The sequence below is a fragment of the Bufo gargarizans genome, chromosome 6 (assembly GCF_014858855.1).
Source record: "Bufo gargarizans isolate SCDJY-AF-19 chromosome 6, ASM1485885v1, whole genome shotgun sequence".
Classification (NCBI taxonomy): Eukaryota; Metazoa; Chordata; class Amphibia; order Anura; family Bufonidae; genus Bufo; species Bufo gargarizans.
Window position 1 is genome coordinate 332,560,151 of NC_058085.1, and position 24,412 is coordinate 332,584,562.

Below are 24,412 nucleotides of genomic sequence, written 5' to 3' on the forward strand. Positions count from 1 at the left end.
GTGTAGCTGGGGTAACAATTACTATGGGACCCAATAACTTGGAGACACCTTTCCAATCACACATAAGGTGCAGCTAGTGATGACTACGGAAGATGGAAGTCTGTGTGGAAAACTGAATGCAGCTCCTGCTGTGTGTAGGATTATCATCCCTGCACTGTGACATCACTGTGTTTTTTATCATCCCTGCACTGTGACATCACTGTGTTTATTATCCCTGCACTGTGACATCACTGTGTTGATTATCATCCCTGCACTGTGACATCACTGTGTTTATTATCCCTGCACTGTGACATCACTGTGTTTTTTATCATCCCTGCACTGTGACATCACTGTGTTTTTTATCATCCCTGCACTGTGACATCACTGTGTTTATTATCCCTGCACTGTGACATCACTGTGTTGATTATCATCCCTGCACTGTGACATCACTGTGTTTATTATCCCTGCACTGTGACATCACTGTGTTTATTATCCCTGCACTGTGACATCACTGTGTATATCATCATCCCTGTACTGTGACATCACTGTGTGTATTATCATCCCTGTACTGTGACATCACTGTGTGTATTATCATCCCTGCACTGTGACATCACTGTGTGTATTATCATCCCTGCACTGTGACATCACTGTGTGTATTATCATCCCTGTACTGTGACATCACTGTGTGTATTATCATCCCTGCACTGTGACATCACTGTGTTTATTATCCCTGCACTGTGACATCACTGTGTTTATTATCCCTGTCCTGTGACATCACTGTGTTTATTATCCCTGTACTGTGACATCACTGTGTTTATTATCTCTGTACTGTGTCATCACTGTGTTTATTATCCCTGCACTGTGTCATCACTGTGTTGATTATCATCCCTGCACTGTGACATCACTGTGTTTATTATCATCCCTGCACTGTGACATCACTGTGTTTATTATCATCCCTGTACTGTGACATCACTGTGTTTATTATCCCTGCACTGTGACATCACTGTGTTTATTATCCCTGCACTGTGACATCACTGTGTTTATTATCCCTGCACTGTGACATCACTGTGTATATCATCATCCCTGTACTGTGACATCACTGTGTGTATTATCATCCCTGTACTGTGACATCACTGTGTGTATTATCATCCCTGCACTGTGACATCACTGTGTGTATTATCATCCCTGCACTGTGACATCACTGTGTGTATTATCATCCCTGTACTGTGACATCACTGTGTGTATTATCATCCCTGTACTGTGACATCACTGTGTTTATTATCCCTGTACTGTGACATCACTGTGTTTATTATCATCCCTGTACTGTGACAGCACTGTGTTTATTATCATCCCTGCACTGTGACATCACTGTGTTTATTATCATCCCTGCACTGTGACATCACTGTGTGTATTATCATCCCTGTACTGTGACATCACTGTGTTTATTATCCCTGCACTGTGACATCTCTGTGTGTATTATCATCCCTGCACTGTGACATCACTGTGTGTATTATCATCCCTGTACTGTGACATCACTGTGTGTATTATCATCCCTGCACTGTGACATCACTGTGTTTATTATCATCCCTGTACTGTGACAGCACTGTGTTTATTATCATCCCTGCACTGTGACATCACTGTGTTTATTATCATCCCTGCACTGTGACATCACTGTGTTTATTATCATCCCTGCACTGTGACATCAGTGTGTTTATTATCCCTGTACTGTGACATCACTGTGTTTATTATCCCTGTACTGTGACATCACTGTGTTTATTATCCCTGCACTGTGACATCACTGTGTTTATTATCCCTGCACTGTGACATCACTGTGTTTATTATCCCTGCACTGTGACATCACTGTGTTTATTATCCCTGCACTGTGACATCAGTGTGTTTATCATCATCCCTGTACTGTGACATCACTGTGTGTATTATCATCCCTGTACTGTGACATCACTGTGTTTATTATCCCTGTACTGTGACATCACTGTGTTTATTATCCCTGTACTGTGACATCACTGTGTTTATTATCCTTGTACTGTGACATCACTGTGTTTATTATCCCTGTACTGTGACATCACTGTGTGTATTATCCCTGTACTGTGACATCACTGTGTTTATTATCCCTGTACTGTGACATCACTGTGTTTATTATCCCTGTACTGTGACATCACTGTGTGTATTATCCCTGTACTGTGACATCACTGTGTTTATTATACCTGTAATGTGACATCACTGTGTTTATTATCCATGTACTGTGACATCACTGTGTTTATTATCCCTGTACTGTGACATCACTGTGTTTATTATCCCTGTACTGTGACATCACGGTGTTTATTATCTCTGTACTGTGACATCACTGTTTATTATCCCTGTACTGTGACATCACTGTGTTTATTATCCCTGTACTGTGACATCACTGTGTTTATTATCCCTGTACTGTGACATCACTGTGTTTATTATACCTGTACTGCGACATCACTGTACATAAAATATTGTCCCATAGTCTTATTAGAAGTTGCAAAAAAAATTTTACTCAAAAAACTGTTGTAAGGATGTTAGTAAATGACCCCCATGATCTTACACCTATACATATATCTAGGATTACTTTTGGGTGGATTTCCCCTCTAGGTAACTGCTCTACAAGTCCATACGCACACAGAAATTCAGCTCATGTCTTGCTGTATCATCTGACACAGCAGGATTTATGCTCCATCCAGACTGACGTATCTTTAAAACAAATTATTTAGTGTCCACAAACTCCTACAAGAAATAAATCAAACTGCAGACGCAAAAGACTAGGAAACAAACATATAAAAGAAGCAACAACGTAGCAATGGCATACTGTAACCTCTGTCTGCACAATGATAGACAATCAGCCCATCAGACACATAATATATATATTTATAGTCAGGATGAGAAAAGAAAAAAAACGGACACAGATGAATATGGATCCAGCTGGTAAACTTCATGACAGTTTAATGCCATAGCAAACAGGAATAGGTCACTTTAAGGAAATGATTAATGCGTCGGATTACAGAGTATGCAGACTTATCTGAGAGTAAACTTGTATGTGGGTGTGAACCTGTGGAAAAGTCAGCTCCTATCTGTGTTATATTACAGCTACAAGAGTAATTATCATAATTAATGGACCAAGGTGATAACACTAACAATTGCCCACCTGTATCTTGGATAACCACCATTCCTTCATTCCTCCATTCACACCTATTTCTCCTTCTCCCTCAATGATTACCAAGCATTGCCCTGCATTCTCGCCCGTGTGGAGCGCACTGTTTGTTCATGGTGGCCAGGAAGTCCTTGTTGCCTCTGGCAAGATGCAGGCGCTAGCTTTGCACAGAATGGATAATGTTGCTATGGCGCCTATAAGATTACACTGAATAACATGGAAAAAAAAAAAAGCTACCTGGGTGTACGTACGGCTTTCTTTTCTTCCTTTCCCCTTGAAAGTCTAACCACTGGGTTACCTAGAACGACTCATTATGATGGTGCATTTCTCAACTGGCAAAATGTGAGAAAGCATCATCGCTTCCAGAAGGCTAGAACTCTTAGGCCGCATGCACACGACCGTTCAGTTTTTTGCGGTCCGTAAATTGCAGATCCGCAAAACACGGAAGCCGCCCTTGTGCCTTCCGCAATTTGCAGAACGGAACAGGCGGCCCATTGTAGACATGCCTATTCTTGTCCGCAAAACAGACAAGAATAGGACAGGTTATATTTTTTTTGTTGAGGGGCCACGGAACGGTGCAACGGATGCGGACAGCACATTGAGTGCTGTCCGAATCTTTTGCGGCCCCTTTGAAGTAAATGGGCCTGCATCCGAGCCGCAAAAACTGCGGCTCGGATGCGGACCAGAACAACGGTCGTGTGCATGAGGCCTTAGGCCTTTATATTTTTTAAGCCAAAAGTATCAGAGTGTATTCCGCACCGAAAAGCATACCGAATCTGCACTAAAACCACCTGCCATTGTTTCCAATGGGAGGTCGCACAGCAGTTCCATTTTCCATTGCAGATTTCTAGACCGCGCCAAAAATGGACGCGCCCATTCTTGGCACATTTACCACGCGGAGCACTTCAAAGGCCACAAATAGCATCGAATAGAGCGAAACCAAGAGCAAGACCGCAGTTTCTGCCATGGGATGTGCGTCAGATTTTGACTCAATGTCAAAATCCGTCATGTGAACATAACCTTAGGGCGCCTGCACATGGTGTGCATTACGAGCAGCTTTCCATGCAGAAAAACAGCGTAATACAGTACTAGCAAAGTGTATGAGATTAAACAAATCTCACGTACACTGTTTTTTTTTCTCTAGCGCCGAAATTAACCTTTTGTGCGGATTTAGAAATGAGCATCATGTCCATTCTTGTTGCGTTTTTCTTGTATGTTTTTTTATTCATTTCAATGAAAGGGCGAGGAGATTTCCCACTGAAAACCAATTGGAAGCAAAGTTAAAGCTAATTCCAGGTAGGTTTGGAGCAAAAAAAATTTTTTAGAAAATCCACCACACTTTTAGGGTAGAAGAACCATGCGTGGAAAATCCACAGCGTTTAGCGTAGCAGTGAACAAGATGAATGTTTAATCCCTTACCCTGGGTTCACACCTGAGCGTTCCTCAAACGCGCGTTTTACGCGCGTTTTTATGCGCGTTTTTTGTAATAGTAAACGCGCGTTTGACGCGCGTTTGTGTCATTGACTGCAGTGTCCTATGGCCACAAACGCGCGTCAAAACGCCCCAAAGAAGCTCAAGTACTTGTTTGAGCGTCGGGCGTTTTACAGCGCGTTCGTACGCGCTGTAAAACGCCCAGGTGTGAACCCTTCCCATAGGGAAGCATTGGTTTTCATGTCTTAAGCGTTTTACAGCGCGTTTGAACGCGCTGTAAAACGCTCAGGTGTGAACCCAGGGTTAGGAACTGGTCCAATTGTTGTTTTTGCATTTTAATTTTTTAATCCCCATCTTCCAAGAGCCACAACTCTTTAAATTTTCCATTCACATAGTTATACGAGGGCTTCCTGTTTGCTGGACAACTTTTTAATAGCACCATGTAATTTACCACAGCTTTTCCTGAAAAATGAAAAAACAATACTTTGTGGAGTAAAACTGAATAAATGTTTTTCTTTGGGCTTTGCTTTTATGGCGTTTACTGTATGATTAAAAATGACAACAACCTTATTCTGCTTAGCAGTATAGTACATTTATCAGTTTTATTATATTTTACTACTTAAAAAAAACTTTTTTAAAAACATAAAACATTTTCTTTGTGTTCCCGTATGCTGACACCCATACATTTTTTATATTTTCATCTACAGAGCTGTGTGAGGGTTTGCTTTTTGCAGGGGGCGAGCTGTATTTCTTATTGGGACCTTTTTATTTTCGATACATATGTTTATATTTTGTTTATTTGTAGATGTAAAATTGGGCTATTTGAATTTTTTATATTATTGTTTTATTTTTTAGAAAGCTTTTCAAATTTCCTGTCATTTTTAGGAGACTTGAAGATGAGATCCTCTGATCGCATGTACCACAGACTTGGATAGAACACCATTGCAGTCTATGGGATTTTTATAAGCTGCCTGTCAAACGCTGCCACTTTCACAGCTTTGCAGGCAGCTTATGCCTCATTCACACGTCCGTGTTTTCCATCATTGATTTTGAGTCAAAAACAGATGTGGCTCTAAATAGGGATGAGCGAATACACTTTGGATGAAACATCCAAAGTCAATTTGCATAAAACTTCGTTCTAATACTGAGCTCTGTACAGTATTAGAATGTATTGGCTCCGATGAGCCGAAGTTATTGCTACCACTTGGAACCGAACTAGAGTTCGGGAAATGTTTTTATACAGTACAAATGAATTCATGAAGTTACTGCACCTAGTCTCGCGAGACTTCGCGAAGCAGTAACTTTGGCTCATCGGAGCCAATCCATTCTAATACTGTACAGAGCTCCTGCTTCGGAAGTCGATTCGCTCATCCCTAGCTCTAAACACAGAACAGGTGCAGATCTTTTCCTTATGTCTGTGGAGACTTCAATCCTGGTTTTGGCTCAAAATTACTGACGGAAATCACTGATATGTGAATGAGGCTTTATCCCCTTTCACACAAGCAAGTTTTCCGAGCGGATGCAATGCGCAAATTGGACGCATTGCACCTGCACTGAAGCCTGACCCATTCATTTCTATGGGTCTGTGTACATGAGCGTTGATTTTCATGCATAAGTTCTGCGTTAAGTGAAAATCAAAGCATGTTCTATCTTCTTCGTTTTTGGTCCCATAAACGTAAAAGGAACTTCCGTGAAAAAAGCATTGCAGTCAGATGCAAAGCGTTTTTCACTGATGGTTGCTAGATGTTCTTTGTAATTCTTCAGTTTTTTTTTTTACACGCGTGAAAAAACGCATCAACACTGATTGCAACCGCGTGGAAAAAACGGAACCACTGAACGCAATTGATGACTGAGCTTGCGTGCAAAACCTTCAGCATTTTTCTGAAGAGATCAAGACAAAATCCGTATCATTCGTGTGAAAGGGGCCTTACTGTGACAGATTATTGCTCCATGTAAGGCTACATGCACATGACAGTTGTGTGTTTTGCGGTCCGCAAACCGCGGGTCCGTGTGCGTTCCGCAATTTTCAGAACGGCATGAACAGCCTTTAATATAACTGCCTATTCTTGTCCGCAAAGCGCGGACAAGAATAGGACGTTATATTTATTTTTGCAGGGCCATGGAACAACGGATGCGGACAGCACACGGAGTGCTGTCCGCATCTTTTGCGGCCCCATTGAAGTGAATGGGACTGCATCCGAGCCGCCAAAATTGCAGCTCGGATGTGGACCAAAACAACGGCCGTGTACATGAGGCCTAAGTTTTACATTTCTTTCATATTTTACCTTCTTTTTGTATTCTCTGACATAGGCCAGAAAAAATAATAATACACGTTAAATACAGAAGTACCTTAGGGCAGTGTTGGCGAACCTATGGCACGGGTGCCAGAGGCGGCACTCGGAGCCCAATCTGTGGGCACCCGCAACCTTGAAAAAGTCTTTGGTGTACTAATATGCCTTAGACCTTTCCTGTCCTTCATCAGCGCAGTGCGTACTATGAACAGCACAGGCAGTGCATTGAACGTAGGCAGGCTATTATAGCTAAATGATACATGGAAAATATACTATATTGCTGGCTTGGCACTTGGCGATAAATAAGTGGGCTTTGGGTTTCAGTTTGGGCACTCTGTCTCTTAAAAGATTCACCATCACTGCCTTAGGGCATGAGATCATTATGTACCTGGCCAGCGGCAGTGAGGAGGGCTTGGGTGGCCCCCAGAGCATCGGCCCACGGAGGAAATTCCCTGTAGGGTCTATGGCCAATCCACCCCTGGTATTGCTGAAATCTTAACATGTGAATAGGTGTGTACCTCCACGTATTCCTGTCCAGATAGAGCAGAGGGGCACAGTGGGGACTGCTCTATCCTTAGGAGTAGAGGTGGCCTAACTAGATGCCTCCTACATATTGATTTTTTTTCGTACTATCTGAAGTTAAATACAGGACAATACCGACACCGAGGAAAATGAGGATCTGAAGTGCTAACATTTGAGGTTCTAAAACCTGATAATTTGAAATTACACACTGAATACACATTTGCTATCCTTAACAGTAAATCTAAATAAAAACACTATGTAATTGGCAATCAATCATGGCCAGGATTTACGGCCGTGCGCTGCATCGGCTGACACGTCTTACACAGAATTATAGACACTACTGTTCCAAGGTAGTAAAATATTACCCATGAAATCCAGACACACAGACTTCAACATAGTCATGGATCCAGAGCTACCTAGTCTCTCCTATAAATAGTGTCTTCTACTTTCCATGCACTCTGGTAAATCACGAATCTAATCACAAGCAAATATCAATAAAATACAGTTTAAAAAAACAACCAAAAAAAACCGACTATACTAGGAGGTCGTGATGCCCCCCAAAAGTACAATTCAACAAGCAGGTCCCCTGAGGAGGAATATTACTTGCCCCCTTATAAAAGTTCCATTATATATTAATGCAGGGGTCAGCAACCTCCGGCACTCCAGCTGTTCTCAAACTACAACTCCCAGAATATTCCACTCACTTCTATGGGAGTTCCAAGAACAATTGAGCAAGTGTGCATGCTAGGAGTTGTAGTTTCACAGCAGCTGGAGTGCAGATAGGTTGTTGACCTCTGTATTAATGGATCACAAAAGATACCGTCATGATAATATCAATTCTACACATGTGGACGAAATTGTTGGTACCCTTCCATTAAATAAAAACCCACAATGGTCACTGAAATAACTTGAAACTGAAAAAAGTCAAAATAAATAAGAATTAACTGAAAATCAGCTAATGAAAATCAGACATTGCTTTTGTAAAGGGTATACAAACATCTCCAAACAGCTTAATGTTCTTGTTACTACAGTTGCACATATTATTCAGAAGTTTATGGTCTATGGGACTGTAGCCAACCTCCCTGGACGTGGCCCCAAGAGGAAAATGAATGACAAATTGAAGAGATGCATAATACGAATGGTAATCAAAGAGCCCACAACAACTTCCAAAGAGACTCCAAGGTCAAGATACATTAGTGTCAGATCACACCACTGGTCGCTGTCTTAGCCAAAGTGGACTTAATAGAAGTTGACCGAGGAGGAAACCACTGTTGAAAGCAAATCATTAAAAAAAGGCAAGACTGGAATTTGGCAAAATGCATATTGACAAGCCACAAAGCTTCTGGAAGAATGTCCTTTGAAAAGATTAGACAAAACTGCAAAAATAAAGCATAGATACATAAGAAACATGGAGGAGGCTTGGTTATGTTTTGGGGATGCTTTGCTGCATCTGCCACAGGGAGCAATGAAATCTGAAGACTATCAAGGCATTATGGAGAGAAATGTGCTGCCCAATGTCAGAAAGCTTGGTCTCAGTCGCAGGTTATGGATCCTCCAACAGGATAATGACCCAAACAACACAGCTAAACACATCCAAGAATGGCTAAGAGCAAAGCATTGGACTATTCTGAAGGGGACTCTAGGAGCCCCGATCTAAATCCTATTGAACATCGGTGGACGACGCTGAAGCATGCAGCCTGGAGAAGGTACCCTTCAAACCTGAGACAGCTGGAGCAGTTTGCTCACAAGGAGTGGGCCTAAATACCGTCGGACAGGTGCAGAAGTCTGATTGAGAGTTACAGAAATCGCTTGAAGTAATTGCCTCAAAAGGTTGTGCAACAAAATATTAAGCTAAGGGGACCATCATTTTTGTCCAGGCTAGTTTAATTAGTTTGTTTTATAAATTATTCTGTTAAACCACAATTCAAAAGCAATGTCTTATTTTCATTAGTTGATTTTCCGTAAAGTTTTATTTATTACTTTTGTCCGTTTTAAGCTATTTCAGTAACCATTGTGGGTTTTTTCCTTTCTTTAATGGAAGGGTACCAACAATTTTGTCCACGTGTGTATATTATATTACAGCCATGTCTATAATAGCTCTTACAACTGACCGTATCAGATGGTGCAACTTGTCTAGTGATACTGAAGCTATACCTTTGAGTATTAAATGTTTTTCTACTGCCTGGATTCTATTATATTTCCCAAATATGCTTCCCTGTTTAAGATTTTGGCCTGTACTAATATAAACCAAAATGGTACAAAAACATTTAGCCAAATAGGATCAATCAAAGGCTACATTGGACTTCTGGGGCTATTTCTGTTATATTCATGACAGCAGCGGTGTCCCGACCTCTCTACCTACCCCCACACTTCTACACTAATTGACAGGCTGTGGTGTATACCTTTAAGGACCGCAACTTATCAATTAATGCCCCCCCCCCCCTTTCTTTGAACATGGAGGACTCATAGTACAGTCGTGGCCAAAAGCTTTGAGAATTACATAAATATTGGAAATTGGAAAAGTTGCTGCTTAAGTTTTTATAATAGCAATTTGCATATACTCCAGAATGTTATGAAGAGTGATCAGATTTATTGCATAGTCCTTCTTTGCCATGAAAATTAACTAATCCCAAAAAAAACTTTCCACTGCATTTCATTGCTGTCATTAAAGGACCTGCTGAGATCATTTCAGTAATCGTCTTGTTAACTCAGGTGAGAATGTTGACGAGCACAAGGCTGGAGATCATTAGGTCAGGCTGATTGAGTTAAAATGGCAGACTTGACCTGTTAAAAGCAGGGCGATGCTTGAAATCATTGTTCTTCCATTGTTAACCATGGTGACCTGCAAAGAAACGCGTGCAGCCATCATTGCGTTGCATAAAAATGGCTTCACAGGCAAGGATATTGTGGCTACTAAGATTGCACCTCAATCAACAATTTATAGGATCATCAAGAACTTCAAGGAAAGAGGTTCAATTCTTGCTAAGAAGGCTTCAGGGCGTCCAAGAAAGTCTAGCAAGCGCCAGGATCATCTCCTAAAGAGGATTCAGCTGCGGGATCGGAGTGCCACCAGTGCAGAGCTTGCTCAGGAATGGCAGCAGGCAGGTGTGAGCGCATCTGCACGCACAGTGAGGCGAAGACTTTTGAAAGATGGCCTGGTGTCAAGAAGGGCAGCAAAGAAGCCACTTCTCTCCAAAAAAAACATCAGGGACAGATTGATCTTCTGCAGAAAATATGGTGAATGGACTGCTGAGGACTGGGGCAAAGTCATATTCTCCGATGAAGCCTCTTTCCGATTGTTTGGGGCATCAGGAAAAAGGCTTGTCCGGAGAAGAAAAGGTGAGCGCTACCATCAGTCCTGTGTCATGCCAACAGTAAAAGCATCCTGAGACCATTCATGTGTGGGGTTGCTTCTCATCCAAGGGAGTGGGCTCACTCACCATTTTTCCCCAAAACACAGCCATGAATAAAGAATGGTACCAAAACACCCTCCAACAGCAACTTCTTCCAACAGTCCAACACCAGTTTGGTGAAGAATAATGCATTTTCCAGCACGATGGAGCGCGTGCCATAAGGCAAAAGTGATAACTAAGTGGCTCGGGGACCAAAACGTTGACATTTCGGGTCCATGGCCTGGAAACTCCCCAGATCTTAATCCCATTGAGAACTTGTGGTCAATCCTCAAGAGGCGGGTGGACAAACAAAAACCCACTAATTCTGACAAACTCCAAGAAGTGATTATGAAAGAATGGGTTGCCATCAGTCAGGAATTGGCCCAGAAGTTGATTGAGAGCATGCCCAGTCGAATTGCAGAGGTCCTGAAAAAGAAGGGCCAACACTGCAAATACTGACTCTGCATAAATGTCATGTAATTGTCGATAAAAACCTTTGAAACCTATGAAGTGCGTGTAATTATATTTCACTACATCACAGAAACAACTGAAACAAAGATCTAAAAGCAGTTTAGCAGCAAACTTTGTGAAAAGTAATATTTGTGTCAGTCTCAAAACTTTTGGCCACGACTGTAGAGGCACAAGTTTTTGGTGTCATTTTGGACCTGGTTTCCCAAGCTCACATTAGGCGGTTGAATTAGAAATAAAGACTCCATTTATTTGCAGTCCCCTGGCCTGAACTGAACGCATCATAGTAACTTATGATCGGAACAACCAATCAGAGCTCAGCTTTCACTACTACAGGGCTCTGAAAAAATGAAAGCTGCGCTCTGATTGGCTGCTATGGACAACTAAGACAGATTTACTATTAGGCAGGCTACTTTTTTGTGGCCCACGATGTATAACATGAAATGCCAGTCTTCTACAACAAAAAACGACCAGTTATTGTAGTGCATTAGGAAAGGCATGGCTTCTAGATGGGAAAAAGTATATTTTTTCCTTACTGGGGTGGAGGACTCAAATATTCATTACAGTTTGGAAGAGCCTAGAACAGTTTCTAAGTAAACTATACATGACTGCTACTTGCGTGACCCTCCTTAAACAAGTTCCCATGGAAGTATAAGACACAGTCACTTGTTCGCTCATTGCCACGGATGTGAAGAGTTTGGCGGATGTATGTTACCTTGCTAACAGCTTCAGGTCAGCACCGATCACCAGACGGAGAAGAGACAGCGCTGCGTCCTGCACATTTTCTTCTTCCGTATCTGTCTGGAGTCTGTACATAAAACTATGTCCTGCCTGAAGACTTCTTTCCACCAGGCCAGCACTGCTACATCCAACTAGTTCAGCTTATTAGAGAAGAGAAACATACGGCACAAGAAACCAAGACTCCGTACCGCTGCTGGACTGCTGCAATGTTCATCAACCAGTGGCTCTGCAGCTGTTGCTAAAATGACTACTCCCATCATGTCTATCTGGGCATGATGGCAGCTGTAGAGCCATACGATGGCGATCACTGGACTACTGTCACATCCAAACCTATAGAGATTTGGGGGTCAAATACCGTATGTAAGGTTATATGTCACACAGCAGCTCTTCAGTTATGTCTAACATCCCAAAAAAAAAAGTCTTAAAAAAAAAACAAAAAAACAACAACTTCCTTTTACTGCTAAAGTAAAAAATGCCTCTTATTGTAGCCATTATACTGCACCTTGTGCCAATTATTATTATTTTTGTCTAATAAACTTTGGCTGTGATGAATTTCAAAATCATACTGTAATCAGCTGACACAGGCGGCCATATACTTTACTGACCACTATTTGGCTGACAGCTATTCCTCCTGACTCCCTTCCACCATAGACTTGCGCACTGGGTTTGGCTGAGCATGCATGTGTCCTGAATGGGGAGAGTAGAGTAATTCACTCCCAAACCGGTCCTGCGAGGGACAATGTATCCGGCATGTTGAAATCCAACTTCCTGATCCTTCTTTCAACCAATATCTTCCATGGGGAAACAGCCGGGACACCTCCATATATACAATAGACGCGTGGCTGACCCACATTGAAATCAGGTTTGGACAACATTAAGCCAACTTTAGAAAAAAGAAAAAAAATGGAAAGGGGGAAAAAAAAATATAATAATCTCAGCAACCATTGCATACAATGTATTATCTGTTTTACATTTTGGCACCAAAAAGGGATCATAAAATTAAAGCAACATGGAAAGTGATATTCCAGATTCACTCTATTAAGATTCGTGTAATTCTAATGAATCACAGGCGGCATTTGCTAGGACAGCTAACAGAGCCATTCCCGTATTCTGCACCTGATCTCAGTCCCTGCCCTCTGCGCTGTAAACTAGTGGATTAAGGCCTCGGAGTCAGATGCCAGCACTCCATCACTGCCGCTGTCTTGCCTTCCTGGCTCCAGGGCCACAACTAACATGGGAAGGCAAAATTCATCACAAGGGTGAGCAGTGATCAGTGCAGCCAAGCCTGACCTGACAGACGACTCTGAATTTACCGCGGGTGCCAGAGTCGCTGTGGCTTTACGCCACTTTTAACTTGGCTTTGCCCAAAGAGATGACAACGAATTACAAAATTCTCATTCATAAAGAGTTATCATTGTAAAGGATGAAATTAAACTATACGATAAAAAAAAAGTAATAAAAAGTATATAAGAAGATTACCACCTAGAGATCCTCTCCGGGATTTACTAAAGAAAGCTATACTAATCGTGGGGTGCAGAGCTAGCAATCACAGCTGGGCCCTGGTGCCTGAGGGGACCCAAAAGCCCCGCTGACATGTAAGATGACAAGTATTATAAATGGCACATAATCGGTTACACATTTTGCATTGGATCTCAGGACTTTTAAAGAGGTTGCCCGGGTTTTTATCATTGATGACCTACCCTCTGGATAGGTCATCAATATCAGATCGGCGGGGGTTTTGCTATGTCTATGGCGTGCAGGAAGAGAGAAGAGCGACTGCGCGCGCCTTCCCTTCATACAGCTGACTGGCGGGGATGCCCGGTGTCGTACCCCTGCCAATCTGATACTCATGACCTATCTTGAATTAAGAACCCGGAGAACCCCTTTCATGTATGTCTTGCATGTTAATACACCACACATAAAAGTCTTTTTACATGAGCCGATATTCAGGGCAATGACTGGGAACAAACAGCAATCAATCAACATGCAGCAATGATGAATGATCACCATTACGATCATTCATCCCCATACAGATTCATAATTTGCCGGAAGCAGATCCCCGTTTACATAGGGTGATAAGCTGCCCAAAAACAATGATTTTAAAGGGAACCTGTCATCAACTTCATGCTGACCTCATTGAGGGCAGCATAAAATAGTGCCAGAAATGCTGATTTCAGCGGTGTGTCACTCATGAGCTAAAAGTAAGCGGTTGCTGAGAACCAGCATCATAATCATTGCAGCCCAGGCCTGGAAAAGAGTCAAATCTAAAATTAGAAGAGTCATCATTATACATAATCTCCTGCTCTCCCGCCAATCTGCTGATGGTTGGCAGTTCGACTAGAGAAAACTAGGTAGAAGACTGTCAGTCATCAGCAGGTGGGCAGGAGAGCAGGACTTCATGAATAACCAGGACTCTTCTCAGGAGGCCGGGACTCTTTTCCAGGCCCAGTCTGCAATGATTGTGATGTTGATTCTCGGCAAACACTTACTTTTAACTTATAAATGACAGACGACTGACATCAACTCACCCGTCTCTACTTTATACTGCTGTTAGTATGGACAGCCTAAAGTTGATGACAGGTTCCCTTTAAGTGGTGCATGAAAGATGTGATCATTCATTGGGTGATCGATTTAGCCTTGACGTGCTTATTATTTGTGTACAAAGGGCACAGCCATAGCTGGTTCCATCCCTTTTTATTACTGGGTGTCGAGGACCTATATAGAACTCACCTCTCAACAGGAACTACCGTACATTTTTACCACAGAAGGAAGGGAGGATTGGGCCCAAAGGTAATGTAAAGGCTGTGGAGGAAGTAAAACGCAACGCCCTTCTGTTCTGGGTGGCATAACAACAAAAAGGGGGCCTAATTTGATCTATGGTAGGAGAACCCCTTTATACATTTTAAGTACTTTAACCAATTCACAAAAATAAAGTTTTAGTTCGCCTAAAAACATGAAATCAGCAGAGCTGTTCTGGACAGTATGCAGCCAGTGATGTGCACTGTAAACCAGAGAAAGCCCACCGCATTCCGGTCATTTACCATAATGGTGCAGGATCTCAAAGCAAAAGGAATCAAGGTAACAGTTCAAATGAGGCTTAAGCTGTTGACAGGTCCTGTCCATTTTTATAATGAAATGTCTATGACTGGCGACAGATAGTCCCTTGACATCTGCCATTGTGGATAACCGGGGTCGGACAGGTTGGATTTTTACCTGTCCAATTCAATTTTTATCTGAAATAAGTGGCACCAATGAGGTTTGTCAGCCGCTTATCTGTAGAAAAAGAGAACTGTATGATTAAGGAAAATACATAAAAGTAACAGCTTACAGTCATTATACTGGAGCCGTCCATGGAGATCGGCAGCAAGAACTGGGCAACATTATGGTCTCATGCAGGGTCTTCCAATCTTATCACCTTTGGGAAACCCTAAAAAGGTGTCTGTTCCTCAAACTTCTATTTACATGGATAACTAAAGGAAACCTGGTCTAGAAGCATCTTTGGGAAGGTTGAAATCAGTTTGCCACCCCTACTGTAAAAATGGTAGTTTTGGATGATGTGGACTTCGGGGAAATTATTTATATTTTAGACAAGAAACAAGCTGCAACGATAGGAAGGCCTCTTTCACACGTCTATGTCCCCGATGATCATCCATGACAAGATTGTCGGTGGTTTATCTGTGAAGATGTCAGTGTTTGTTCCGTGTGTCATCTGTATTTCAAGGACATGTCTAGGCTGAAAATTAATTTCTAAAGCATGTTCTAGCAACGATCTGTGCAAACCACGGACCAAACATAGCATCTGTGTTGGGTCCGTGGATACATGTGCTGTACATGGAGACCATGAAGATTTACGAATGAGTGAAAGAGGCTTAACTCTGAATGTACATAAAATGTATGTGAACCTTGTAGACACAATGCACACAGTAGTACCGCTATAAGGCTACATTTACACTTGCGGTATCCTTTTCCGGTAGGCTGTTCTGGTGGGGGAACAGCCTGCCTGCTCCGTGCTACCACAAGTCCACCGTGATGGTGGAAGTCTGCTCAGGCCCCATTCACTATAATGGGGGTGGGCTGCGGTTTTTGTCTGTCCGCCTCTCGGCTTGTTTGCCGTGTTGCGGCCGGACGTCTGGCCGCGCCCCCATTATAGTGAATAGGGCCAGAGTGGACTTCCGCCAGCACGGTGGACTTGCGGTAGCACGGATTCGGCAGGCTGTTCCCATGCTGGAACAGCCTGCCGCAAGTGTGAAATTAGCCTAACTTAGGGCTTATATGGAGTTGCAAAGACTGCTGAATGGACCTGCAATTTGGACATCCTGGTGCCTGTAGGAGAGGCATTCATACGGCACTTGGGAGAAAAGAACCCCTGTGGGTCTTCATATAAAAGTGCAGGCGTGTAGTATATGAGCCCACAGATTGCCAGTTCTAGCTGAGCCACATACTGCGGAGCACTAGTAAGCGCTGTTTAACATAAGGGGTTATCCCTTGCGTCATCTTCATACGAAAAGTCCTGAAAGGCTGTTTCTAGCATACATTTATGATCATGTATTGCTTCCCTTGGTGCTTTTGCTTCTCTATGCTGCTGGAGAAGGGCTTTGGGCTGAATGAGTCTTCTTCTCCCTCTGGAAGCCGACACTAAAGTTCCTTATGACTTTCCCTGCAGAAAATGTTTTCTTCGGTATCCTTCCATACTACTGCACAGACTCCGCTCCTTAGCTTTCTTGTTTTTAAGCAGAGACCTGGCTGTGGGGAGAGTGACGGAGCATGTGTGACCACCAGCGCTCAGCTCAGTAGATGGATGTGCATACATTGTGTGTATTTTAATAGCATGTAACCAACAAACATGAGTAATTTTTTAATGACCTATACAATGAACATATGTAATAATGGGACAGCCCCTTTAATTCTGTATGCAAATGATGTTATACAGATATTTAAAAATTGCTATATCAATTATCTTGTCAGAAGTGAGATACTGAGGACTGGGTCACCTATATTTTTTTTGTTCACTAAAACCACACAGTGAAACATATTTTTTGATTGTAGATTTGTTTTTAAAATATTATGTATGGGCAGCCATCATTGACGGGAAATGACTGACTTCTATGGGATACTTTTCCAGGCATGATTTGTGAGCCATGCAGAGTTCATTGTGCAGGGAGGGGGAGGAGGAAAGCTGTGACCATCACCTGGATATGCTATACTGGATACCTATCATTGTAATCTTGCTTGCAATGATAGTGAGATGAACGCTGAGAAGAGAGCTCCATAGATCAGAAAGTGCCCGGGTATTATTAGGAACAATGGCCAGTGTGATTAGGATTTGTTTTTCAAAGATAGATAGTAACATGGAAACTTAAAAATGGCAACAAAAATGTAATAAAAATATGTTTAACATAAATACTATTGTTATTTTCTGCTGACACATCCTCTTTAAAGGGTATCTTTGTGTGAGGGGATGTCTAGTAAGCTTCAGTCAGGAATCTCCAGTGGAAGTGAAAGGGGCCACACTACTGGCAGGAGGTTTTAAAGGAGCTCACACCTTCTAAAGGCCAGGAGCGAATATCGTACAGATTCTCGTGCGTGCAAGTGAAAATGAACGAGAATCGTGTGATGTAAAAAGTATGAACGATTCAAAGATTAGCGACAAATTGAGCGATTCTCGTCCATCGTAATCTTTCAGCATGCTAAAAAATTATCGCTCCTCGTTAACAGATCTGTTCGTATAATATGGAGTCATCCACTTGCCAACGATCTCATACACGCCTTTTGAGCAAGCATCTGTCCCCCATCGTTACATGTAATAACAAGGAGTGATTTAAAAGTGAACGAGTAACGACCGCAGGTACAAGCGATTATCTGTGTGTATAAGAAGCCAAATTTGCGTCATTAACGAGTCGCTATCATCTTCCATCGTTTATTGTGATCTGAACAACATCTGCTGGTGTAATAGTACCTTAAGCATAGTAAGGGTGGGTTCACACTAGCGTTAGTGATTCCATTACGGCTTTTCGTTATAACATGGTTATAACAGAATCCATAAGACGGAAGGACGGATCCGTTCTTCTGCCCATAGACTTGTATTATGACAGAATGCAGTACGAAAGCCTTTAAAAGGCATTCCGTTTGCTCTCCGTCCTAATATAAGTCTATGGGAATCAAAACATATCCGTCTTGGTCCCGTTATGCAAGACGAAAAACAAAGTCCTGTCGACAGGACTTTGTTTTCCGTCTTGCATAACAGGGCCCAGACAGATCCGTTATGATTTCCCATAGACTTATATTAGGACGGAGAGCAAACAGAATGCCTTTTTAAGGCTTCCGTTTTGCATTCTGTCTGGGCGTTCCGTTATAACCATGTTATAACGGAAAGCCATAACGGAATCCCACCCTAAGCTGTCATTTAGATATCACAGCACAGTCAATACAGACCTTGACCCACGCAGCTTGTCAAACACTGCCGTGACATTAGATGGCAGAAATATCAGCTGCAGTACCGAAGGAGACAAGATGTAACACACACAAAGCAAAAGCAAACATACAACTAAAACAGAGCGTGAACATAGCTGAATAAGTGACTGTGAAGCTACGCGTATACGTTGCGTCAGTCTAACCGCATACAGAAAATGACAGAATTTTACGCTGGGGATTCCAGACATAGCTGGGTGTATTGTTAGATTGGATGCTCTTACTGGCAAAGTGATACACGTAAAACGTGTGTTGAGGTTGGGGGCTGCCGTCCTACAGTGGTTACGGTTAATACCTTTATTGTGCAAGAACTGAATGTTAGTACTATAGTTTTGTAATAACTGAGGAGAGATCTAATAACTATGTATAAATATATCAGGGGTCAGTACAGAGATCTCTCCCATCATCTATTTATCCCCAGGACTGTGACGAGGGGACATCCTCTGCGTCTGGAGGAAAGAAGGTTTCTACACAAACATAGAAGAGGATTCTTTACGGTAAGAGCAGTGAGACTATGGAACTCTCTGCCTGAGGAGGTGGTGATGGTGAGTTCACTAAAGGAATTCAAGAGGGGCCTGGATGTATTTCTGGAGTGTAATAATATTACAGGCTATAGTTGGTTCAGGAGGTTATTCTGATTGTCTGATTGGAGTCGGGAAGGAATTTTTTTCCCCTTAAGTGGGGAAAATTGGCTTCTACCTCACAGTTATATATTTTTTTGCCTTCCTCTGGATCAACTTGTAGGATAACCGGCCGAACTGGATGGACAAATGTATTTTTTCGGCCTTATATACTATGACTCTGTACTTGTTGGTGAGCATTGCCATTTACCTAGCACAGGCTACTTTCACATTTGCCTTTTTGCTTGATCAGTCATGAATCAACAAAGACGTTTCCGTCATGATAGCCAAGACTGATCAGTCTCTAAAACAGGTTTTTTTTGTTTCAGAGAAAACTGATCTGTCTCCATCGACTTACATTGTGAATCATAACGGATCCGCCTTGCTCAGCATCTCAGGACGCACTCAAAAACACCGCTTTTGTATCCGGTATGAGAATGCAAAGAAATGGAACGGAATGCGTTCTGGTGCACTCCGTTCCCTTGAGTTCAGTTTTCCGAACTCCCATTTTGCGATCCTATGACGGATCTCAATAGCAGAAAGTGTAAGCGCAGATGTGAAAGTAGCCACAGTCGCCCTTTGGCCCATTCAGAGTGACAGCGTCATGTTTGTCTATTTCCACCTATGGGGCCGTCCATTACACTGTATATACTACCTCCCTTGTGTAGCTGACTGTTAGCCCTGCTCATGCTGCATCCTATTTCCATTCATATTTTTTGTGGGAAGTATTTTTTGTAAAGGAATTTAGTAATAAAAATATTTTATAGGAATTGAAACTCGGTTCAGTTTTTTCTTTTGTCATGTGGTTACATTCAAGGCCTCTACATTGGAGAAACAGGACAGATACTCAATGCAAGGATGAGGCCCCACCGCCACACAATTAAAGAGAAGAAGCGACACTTTCCTGTGGCTAAGCATTTCTGTAGCCCAGGACACAATGTAGAACACATGAAAGTTCTCATATTAAAAGGTAACTTCAAATCCCCAAAAGCTAGAAGAATTTGGGAATACAAATTTATAACTCTGCTTGACACTTTGAATACTGGACTGAATTTGTTCCTGGGATTTATGACACTACAAGATCTAAAGAGTCTTCTATAGACATAGTCGGGGCACCAGGTCTCTGAGATAACATCAATTTAGAGACCATAAAACTTTCACACCCCTTATCTGTAGGATAATTAAGGACTCATTCTCAAGATCTTTAATATGTTGTTCTGTTTTTTTTTTTTCAAATGTCCATTCATTCCCCCATGCCTCTGTTCTTCTTGTATATATATTGCTGTTTCTTTATATATTCTTGTAGTACGCCTGATGAAGGGACTGGTGATGTCTCGAAAGCTCGCTATGTAACATCATTACTTCTATTTTTGTTAGCCATTTAAAGGTATCAAACCTGCAATACTCCTATTTTGTTTCTCCTAATGAGAGCACTAAACTCGTTTCCTACTGGCTAACACGGTACCAGACTTTTTCCTTTTTCTTTCAACCAAAGGACTAGATGTAATTATATTAACTGACTTTAAAAATGTAGACTATTTTTCATAGGAGATCCCTTTTACGGCTCATGCACACGACTGTATATATTTTGCGGTCCGCAAACCACAGATCCGCATGAATGGAGAACCCCAGGTGCATCTACTATATACCTCAAGCTGTAGCAAGAAATAGGAGCCCGCAGTCTGGTGTGGACTTCACCATGACACTAGTCAGTGACAAGGTCCCTATAGCTTTTATAACTCCGGGGCAAATGCCAAGTGCAGGTTAATGGAACAATAAAAACTGCAATAACCCACAATTCATCAGAGAACATCTTCTGCCGCTCTGGTCCCAAACACGAGTCCTTCTTACAAAAAGACCTCACATGCTCCCCCCTTAAATCAAGAACCCCTTAACACAACTGGCTGGGGGTATATAAGGAATGGCAGAGATTTACACACTTCTGCCCTACCGTCATCATAATCAATCAGTAAGAACAATCGAGAGCGGCAGCCACCCTGTCAAGCGCGGTTCTGACCTCTCGGGGGACAAGTATAATCAGGACCTCAGCTGGCGGCTAAGAGGTGGTCACAGCCAGAAACGCTCCACTGCATTCTCTTTCCCGGGATGTTGAGCAGGAAAAAGATGTGACCCCCCGTCCTCCCCCTTGAAACTCTCATTATATTACAGCACTGGATTAGACTATGGAGATAAATACTCGCGCTCATCATGGAGGACTAGGAAAACTTTACCTGGCGGAAAGGAGAAGGCTATGCAGCTCAATGCGAGCAAAGGGACATGCAGATCAGAGATTTCCAACAAGTTTTACATGCAGTTTAACATAAATTTAGGCAACAGTTCTGCAATCGATTAAAATGAAGGACTGACAAAGATAAGTTTTAATTAACCCCTTAACGACTTTCAAAAGTGCTATTTCTTAAAGGGATTTGCCGACATCTTTATACTGATGACCTATCCGCTGAGACCGGTGGGGGTCCCCCACTGATCAGCTGTTTGAGAAGGCACCGATGCTCTTGTGAGTGCCATGGCCTTTTCGTGGTTTACCAAGTATAGCGCCGTACATCGCATACTGTGCTTGGCATCATACTCCGCCCCAGTCACTTCTAAGCCAGATGAATGTGTCATCATTGACCTAGGAAGAGTGGCAAGAAGGTCACTAGGCTCACGGGAGAGCTGTGGTCTTCTCAAACAGCTGATCGGCGGGGGTCCTGGGTGTCAGACCCTCACCAGCAGATAGGTCGTCGGTTAAAGAGTCTCGGAAAACCCCTTTAAAAGGCATTAAGTAGAAGTAACAAGTATGGAATGTTTAAAACTATTTGCTGAAACCTCATCGGGTATCCTCTGCAGGGTTTTCGTTCATACCGTTATACGCACGCCTCATGCTGTGTATATGGATCATGTCCAAGGAAGAAGGCTCTATTGCTCTTTGCAGACATTTTTTTACATTGCATCAATGCATCTTGAAATGGGAAATGAAGCAACATTGCAATAGGCTGTAATTACAAATTGTCTGTCGTTTTGTTTCTACAGCTCCCATACAGACCTGTGTGTCTCCATGGTAACTTGACGTAGTCTGATCCTGCAGACACTTGTTCTTGCTAACTTACTAAGATAGATTAGCATTAAAGGGGTTGTCCGGGTTGAGAGGACTATTTATCCCCAGGACTGTGACGAGGGGACATCCTCTGCGTCTGGAGGAAAGAAGGTTTGTACACAAACATAGAAGAGGATTCTTTACGGTAAGAGCAGTGAGACTATGGAACTCTCTGCCTGAGGAGGTGGTGATGGTGAGTACAATAAAGGAATTCAAGAGGGGCCTGGATGTATTTCTGGAGTGTAATAATATTACAGGCTATAGCTACTAGAGAGGGGTCGTTGGTCCAGGGAGTTATTCTGATTGCCTGATTGTAGTCGGGAAGGAATTTTTTGTTCCCCTAAAGTGGGGAAAATTGGCTTCTACCTCACAGTTTTTTTTTTGCCTTCCTCTGGATCAACCTGCAGGATAACCGGCCGAACTGGATGGACAAATGTCTTTTTTCGGCCTTATGTACTATGTTACTATGAATCCGAAATGTGTAAGCATCTTTTTTGGGCTGCTACACTATGTATACAGTTTAGTAGTGATTTTAACTATGGGGTAAGCATCCTACTGTTATTTCAGGTTTGGGGTTTTTGTCTGTTACCATGCATTATCTGCAAAGGAGTTATAGAAATAAAATAAAGTTTCTAACGAAGACATAATGCAAAGTTGCTCCATTTCTCATTTTAGATGCATTTAGACAATAAAAAAATTGGCTTAGAATTTAGACATCCTTAAGTGCATGCCACCATTTATTTTTTAACTTCTGCATAAATGTCCTATCCTTGTCTGCAATATATATTTATTTTTTTTGCAGAGCCGCGGAACGGACACATGGATGCGGACAACACACAGTGTGCTGTCAGCATCTTTTGCGGCACAATTAAAATGAATGGGTCCACATTTGATGCACAAAAAATGCAGATCGGATGCAGACAAACTACGGTCGTGTGCATGAAGCCTTAAAACAAAGAACCCCCTTTTTGCAGCTAAGACTTTGTTTGTGGTGAACATCTGCCATATATACCAAATGTGTCAATAAAGGTAAAAAACTGTGCCAAAACAGGGTATTTTCAGTTTATGTTTTCGGTGCACATACATACATTATATATATATATATATATATATATATATATATATATATATATATTATATATATATTATATATATATATATATATATATATATATATATATATTATATATATATATATATAAATTTGGACACACCTTCTCATTCAAAGAGTTTTCTTTATTTTCATGACTATGAAAATTGTAGATTCACACTGAAGGCATCAAAACTATGAATTAACACATGTGGAATTATATACATAACAAAACAACTGAAAATATGTCATATTCTAGGTTCTTCAAAGTAGCCACCTTTTGCTTTGATTACTGCTTTGCACACTCTTGGCATTCTCTTGAAGAGCTTCAAGAGGTAGTCACCTGAAATGGTTTTCACTTCACAGGCGTGCCCCGTCAGGTTTAATAGGTGGGATTTCTTGCCTTATAAATGGGGTTGGGACCATCAGTTGCGTTGAGGAGAAGTCAGGTGGATACACAGCTGATAGTCCTACTGAATAGACTGTTAGAATAAGCAGCTGTTAGAATTAGCAGCTAAGTAAAGAAAAACGAGTGGCCATCACTACTTTAAGAAATGAAGGTCAGTCAGTCAGTCTGAAAAATTGGGACAACTTTGAAAGTGTCCCCAGTGCAGTCACAAAAACCATCAAGAGCTACAAAGAAACTGGCTCACATGCGGTCCGCCCCAGGAAAGGAAGACCAAGAGTCACCTCTGCTGAAGAGGATATGTTCATCCGAGTCACCAGCCTCAGAAATCGCAGGTTAACAGCAGCTCAGATTAGAGACCAGGTCAATGCCACACAGAGTTCTAGCAGCAGACACATCTCTAGAACAACTGTTAAGAGGAGACTGTGTGAATCAGGCCTTCATGGTAGAATATCTGCTAGGAAACCACTGCTAAGGACAGGCAACAAGCAGAAGAGACTTGTTTGGGCTAAAGAACACAAGGAATGGACATTAGACCAGTGGAAATCTATGCTTTGGTCTGATGAGTCCAAATTTGAGATCTTTGGTTCAAACCACCGTGTCTTTGTGCAACGCAGAAAAGGTGAACGGATGGACTCTACATGCCTGGTTCCCACCGTGAAGCATGGAGGAGGTGTGATGGTGTGGGGGTGCTTTGCTGGTGACACTGTTGGGGATTTA

General features: G+C 42.1%; 1 protein-coding gene across 1 annotated transcript in view; it reads right to left on the minus strand.

Annotated features, from left to right (window-relative positions):
- The window catches only part of INPP5A (inositol polyphosphate-5-phosphatase A), a 448,685-nt gene that overhangs the window by 38,209 nt on the left and 386,064 nt on the right, over positions 1-24,412 (minus strand). The gene's annotated exons all lie outside the window — the stretch shown is intronic.